Source organism: Rattus rattus, chromosome 5, assembly GCF_011064425.1.
Source record: "Rattus rattus isolate New Zealand chromosome 5, Rrattus_CSIRO_v1, whole genome shotgun sequence".
NCBI classification, from domain to species: domain Eukaryota; kingdom Metazoa; phylum Chordata; class Mammalia; order Rodentia; family Muridae; genus Rattus; species Rattus rattus.
In genome coordinates this window covers 128,795,505-128,802,020 of record NC_046158.1, presented here as the reverse complement: position 1 = coordinate 128,802,020, position 6,516 = coordinate 128,795,505, and the positions used below count along the sequence as shown (strand labels likewise).

The following is a 6,516-nucleotide window of genomic DNA, read 5'->3' as shown; positions in this document are numbered from 1 at the left end:
GTTCAAACTCCGAGGTCCAATTCTGCAACAGATGCTGTGAAAGACTCTTAGACAGATTAGCAGCTTCAATGTTGTCATATTATATGGAGGTGACACAAAAGGCCTGGGAGTTTTGCTTGCAGCCAAGCTGGAGCAGTTGCTATAGAATGTCTAATTGCTCGGACCAGATCTATCGTTGGTTGACAAGCATAAGCCCTCCTATATCGAGTATTGGCCAAGGCCTGTCTGTCCTTTAGCCACAGACGGTGGCGATAAATCATTGATAGTTTGGGTTGTCTGTACTGTATTTGGCCGAGCCAATGCCGGGGCAGTAAATCGAGGCAGCACTGCTGTCATAGCAATAATGCCAGCACAATTGCAGAAGTACCAAAACTTTTTCCTCTAAATAAGGTCATGGTCCCTGAGGTATCAACAGGTATCTGGATAAAGCGAGGCATGCAGGTAACTACTGCGATATTTTATATGAGTAGCTGTCCAGACAGAGGCAGCAGGTTTGATGTTCCCCGTCCAGAAAAATGACAACCGTCCCTTTTCTATTACTTCCCCTACATTCATCCGGGTAATATCTTTCCTCCTCATATTTAGCTGCTTCCTCATCTAGCTCGGCCTCCTCCTCTGAGTCTAAGGTTTTATTTTCAGAGCTTTCAGAACTGTCGAGGTTCAGTGCTTCTAGCTCTTTCACAGGGTATAGGCTGGCTCCCCCTCCTGGTTTATGTGTGGAGGAAGTGCCAGGAATCCTGTGAAATTTCAACACTCTCTTGTCTGCGGACTTACCGGGAGGGCCTTTTTTCTTTCTTAGACGTGCTTTTCTTGCTGTGCTTCAACCTCTCACTACGTTTGGTTTCAGTATACTTTCTCGGAGCTACCTCGAGAGTGGCTGTCTTTCTACTACTGCTGCTCACACATTTTCATCCTTTAAAACAATTCTTAACCAGCTTCCATATAGTTTTAATCCCTAGGCTTAGATCCTCTTCCGCCACCTTTCTGTCAAGGTCTTTTCCAAGTTTGTTCCATGATAGTAATCGAACTTGAGCCTGAACAGGCAAACCAAGGCGCCACCCTCCCACCTCCTTCACAAAGTTTTAAAGTGTTCTTCCTCCAATTTTGATGTCCCCTCTGCTTTTAACACTGTTTCCAAAGGCCGTGACCACAGACTGTGAGGATCCCATGATGGGCCTGAACGCTGGTGTTTATCTACGTCCTCTGACAAGGCGTGAGGTGAAAGGGGTAGAGATGAACACGCTGTTCTCTTATGTAATGGGAGTCTTTACATCGCCTCCCCGGACGGTGCCGCTTATCTACATCGGCCTTATCACATCTTGCTCCTCAACAGTCAAAATCGAGGTAAAGGGAGCTGCGTGAAGCTCACTTATATAGGAGAGACTGAGACGCGCCTTCAGCTGCCGTGATCGTCCTTTTAACAGTGAAAACGGTGAAAACAGAACATAAAGAGTAGAGTGGCTCCCAGGACAAATATTATAGCCTCAACAAATCCTTCCCAAGGTGGTGACAACCCCAGACCAAAGTCCAAGAGAGGGCTGCCTCTCCGAATGTACCTACCTGCAGTTCTGAATCCTCCTTGTCGCCAAGGGATCTCCGAAGGTGCTGATGATGGCAAAGTCTTTCCGGTTTTCGCACCAGATGTCCCACGCTTATGTCTCGCCAGCAGGAACGATCGGCACACACAGGATCCTACTACAGAAAAAGCTTTAATGCGTCTTGAGAGGAGAGCATAAGCTTACAATGCGGAGAGACGCCAAGTGAGGAATAACTGCCCTTATATAGGAAAAATATCCTCGCCAGGGACGTGTCACTTCACGACTGGTCGCCCGCCAATTATGCCAGATGACGCGTGCAAAACGCACGTGTCCTTTTGAGTAGGGAAGTTACCAGGCGACTGTGTATTGCCCTTTTTACTAGGTGCGTTCTGCTGGATGCCGGTGCCATCTTGTAATGGAGTATGTGAGGACAGCTCCTCGGACAGCTCCTCACATCTGTGAGGACAGCTCCTCGGACAGCTCCTCACAGTACACTAAAAATTTCAAGCAGGGAAGGTAGTTTTGGTGAGAAATTACTGTGTGTGGTCACCTAACTATCTGTTTACAATGGTCCTGGACCAAAAAAGCCTGATGATAAGAGGTTCTTCTACGAGGACCCTGTTTTAAAACCTCTGTTCTGGTGTGGCTAGCATACTGTTATATTTCAAAGGAGTGAAACAGAGGTTATTGTACTTGGGGTAAGTCCATCTACTAGAGCTTCCAGAGAACAGAAAATATCTGAGGAAAACACATTATGAAAGGAAAAAAATGTTAATACTGTCATCATGTCCACATCAAATCACTAGTTACAAAGCAGACTGAATCGGGATTAGAGAGCAGCAGGGTGGAGAGAATGCTAGATGTACTAAGGAAAACACACACACACACACACACACACACACACACACACACACACAATTATTCAATAAAGGGTCACATACCCCTTCCTTCTTTTGGGACCGTTTTCACTTCCACCATATGGCTCAGGTACATGTCACTGCTGTTTTCATTGTACTGGCTGACAGCAAAGTTCAGTGCTTCTGGGGCACCTTCCTCCTCTATACTAGATTCCTCCATGTACCCACAATCTGACCTATCACAGGGTAAAGACTCAGGTTCAGAACTAATATAAGGGTGGTAAGCAGAAATAGTTGAGTGTAGAGGAGGCTGTCCACGGTCTTCTTAGAATTGGACTTGGATTCACGGCTTTGAGTGGAACAGCAGTAAACCTGGATCAGGAAGTTAGTACAGCCTATAAATGAGTTGGCCTCTTATCCTGTACTCTTGCTTTGGATTGGCTCCTTTTCAGTACCGTATGTTTTTTCACCCATTCTCCTTCCTCTATTGCTGTTCTCTATGTTTTCTCTTTCTTCTCCTTGCTTCTACAAGATGCCATATCTCCATCCTCTTCTGTTTGTGTCTGGGCCATATCTTCCACTTCATCTGCTCTGTATCTCCCCTACTTATTCTCTCACAGTTCTAAGCTATCTCATCACCCCAGCTTTCTCCATAAATTGTACTCTTCCCCTTTGAGCTCTCCTAAGTTGTTGTTCCTACTTAACAAAGATATCACTGTTCTCTTGCCTTCCAATTGATATACTATTTAAGCTGAACTTTTAGTATTCCAGAAACTCTTTGTCTTTGGGATTCTGAGTGAGCAGTATCATCTAAGGTCAAGATACACATTTCCTCATAGAAGGATGGTATTTCAGGCCATGTAGGACCATTTAGTTTTGCCCTTTTCAAAGGCAAAGGTTCAGAAACAACCTTTAACTTTTAAAATGGCAAGATGATTTTTTTCTATGACACATTAATACCTGTCATTACATTATGTAAAGGAAGTTCCTTTAAGGTTCCTTCCTGGCTTATGCTCTGATTTGGTTAGAGGTCCAAAGCCTCAGGATAGGACAGGAAATGACCCTGTATTCTATGACTCATTATGTTTAATTTCAGAAGAATTAGATATGAAAAGAAAAGCAATCGAGCTTGGAGTGATGCCTCAGAGCTCAAGAGTACTTGATGTTATTCCTGAATAAATAAGTGAATTTCCCAGAACCCAACTAAAGTAGTTGACAAACTTTAGTGTCCATCTAAGCAGAACCAGTGCTTCTGGCCTCCATGTTCACTTGTACTCCCACTTTTGTGAGTGTGTGCAAGGCTCACACACAAACACAAAGAGAGAAATATATACCTATACTCCTCCATATAACTAAAAGGAATTAAAATTTCTTCCTTTTCTAAAAAACGGACTAAAATTTAAAAGATTTTTTTCTGTTATGCGGATCAAACATATAGAATTGCCCTAATATTTTAACAGGGTAAAATAATGTTTGCTGAGTTCTCTGAGATTTTGAAGGTCAGATTATTATCATACTTCACTCAAGTTACAGCTGGTAGACATATAAAAATTACTAGTTGAAAAAAGTGTCATGGCAGAGTTTATATTGAAATATACTGGGTACATAACATTAATACCAGAAAAAAGTTGGTTTCGATCAAACAAAATCATGTCCTTGTAACAGATTTGTTAAGGTATTTTAGTTTTTTTAAGTAGGAATAAAGTCAAAATCTGTGCAGTCCTTACTCCATAGCATATATTGATGATGATAATTCCCAGTCCTCTTAAAATAATTATTTATCATTGATTTTAATCTCCAGTTTTTCCTCTTCTCATTATCTTCAAATGTTATTATATACTCTACTAATATTAATAAGTATAATTCAGTGAATTATTTAAAACTCACTACAAATATAGTCCAAAACAGAAAATTTCAAATTATTAAAATTACTACAAAGATCCTTCAAAATGAGCTATTCTTCCTTTTGGGGTTCCATTGCTCATTAATTTTTTGTTGTTTTTATTTTTATTTTTCTTTTATTACATAGTTTTTATTTACATTTCAAATTTTATTCCCTTTCCCAGGTTCTCGGACATAAGTCCCACATACTATACTCCTCCCTTTCTTCTACAGGGTTGTTTCCCTCCCCATCCACCTCCCTTTCTCCTCCCCTGACATTCCCCTACGCTGGGGTCCAACCTTAGCAGGACCAAGGGCTTCTCCTCCCATTGGTGCCCAATAAGGCCATCCTCTGTAATATATGCAACTGGAGCCATAGTTCAGTCCATGTATAGTCATTGGATAGTGGTTTAGTCCCTGGCAGCTCTGGTTGATTTTCATTGTTGTTCTTATGAGGTTGCAAGCCCTTTCAGCTCTTTCAATCCTTGCTCCCTCCAGCAGGAGTCCCATTCTTAATTCAGTGATTTGATGCTGGCATTTGCCTCTCTATTTGACATGCTCTGGCTGTGTCACTAGGGTGATATCTATATCAGGTTCCTGTCAGCATGTACATTTTAGCTTCATCAATCTTATCTAGTTGTAGGGGCAGTAAATATATGAGCCTCATGTGGGGCAGACTCTGAATGGCCATTCCTTCAGCTCTGCTCCAAACTTTGAGTCCATATCCCTCCTACGGATATTTTTGTTCCCCCTTTAAGAAGGAGCGAAGTATCCCCACTTTGGTCATACTTCTTGAGCTTCATGAGGTCTACAGATTGTATCTTGGGTAAATCAGGCTCAATTATCAGTGAGTGCACAGCATTTGTGTTTTTCTATGATTGGGTTACCTCACTCAGGGACATATTTTCTAGTTCCTTCCATTTTCCTATGAATTTCATGAAGTCATTGTTTTTGCTATCTAAGTAGTACTCCATTGTGTAGAAGTTCCACATTTTCTGTATCCATTCCTCTGTTAAAGGACACTTGGTTTCTTTCCAGATTTTGGGTACTGTAAATAAGGCTGCTATGAACATAGTGGAGATCGTGTTTTTGTTATATGTTGGAGCACCATTCGGGTATATGCAGAGGAGAGGTATAGCTGGGTCCTCAGATAATATAATGTCCAATTTTTTGAGGAATCTCCAGACTGATTTCCATAGTGGTTGTAACAGTTTGCAATCCCACCAACAATGGAGGAGTGTTGCTTTTTCTCCACAACCTTACCAGCATCTGCTGTTACCTGAGATTTAAATCTTAGTCATTCTGACAGGCATGATGTGGAATCTCAGGGTCATTTTAATTTGCAGTTCCCTCATGACTAAGGGTATTGAGCATTTCTTTAGGTACTTCTCAGACATTCAATGTTCCTCAGGTAAGAATTCTTTGTTTAGCTCTGTACCCCATCTTAATAGGGTTATTTGGCTCTCTGGAGTCTACTATCTTGAGTTCTTTTATATTTTGTATAATAGCTATCTATCAGATGTAGGATGGGTAAAGATCTTTTCCTAATCTGTTGGTTCGTATTTTGCCTTAATAACAGTGTCCTTTGCCTTACAGAAGCTTTGCAGCTTTATGAGGTTCCATTTATTGATTCTTGATCTTAGAGCACTTGCCATTGGTGTTTCATTCAGGAACTTTTTCCAAATGCCCATGTTATCGAGGCTCTTCCCCACTTTTTCTTCTATTAGTTTGAGTGAATCTGGCTTATTGTGGAGGTCCTTGATCCACTTGGCCTTAAGATTTTTACAGGACTACAAGAATGAATCAATTTTCATTTTTCTACATGGTGACCTCCAGTTGAACCAGCAACATTTGTTAAAAATACTATCTTTTTTCCATTGGATGGTTTTAGCTCCTTTGTCAATGATCAAGTGACCGTAGGTGTGTCGTTTCATTTCTGGGTCTTCAATTCTGTTCCCACTCATCTACCTGCTTGTCTCTGTACCAATGTCACACAATATTTTCACTATTGTTCTATAATACTGCTTGAAGCCTGGGATGATGATTTTAATTTATTGTTAATTTATTGTTGAGGATACTTTTCAATATCCTGCTTTTTTGTTATTCTAAATGAATTTTCAAATTGCTCTATATAACTATATATCTATGAAGAAGTGAGTTGGAATTTTGATGGGGATTGCATTGATTCTGTAGATTGCTTTCGCCTATTTTATCATGCTGGATCATCATTTTCATGTGTT

At 41.0% G+C, this 6,516-nt stretch overlaps 1 pseudogene; it reads right to left on the bottom strand.

The window, feature by feature from the left end:
• LOC116901021 overlaps nucleotides 1–5,967 on the bottom strand; it is an 8,736-nt pseudogene extending 2,769 nt beyond the window's left edge.
• Nucleotides 5,968–6,516: the final 549 nt, after the last annotated feature.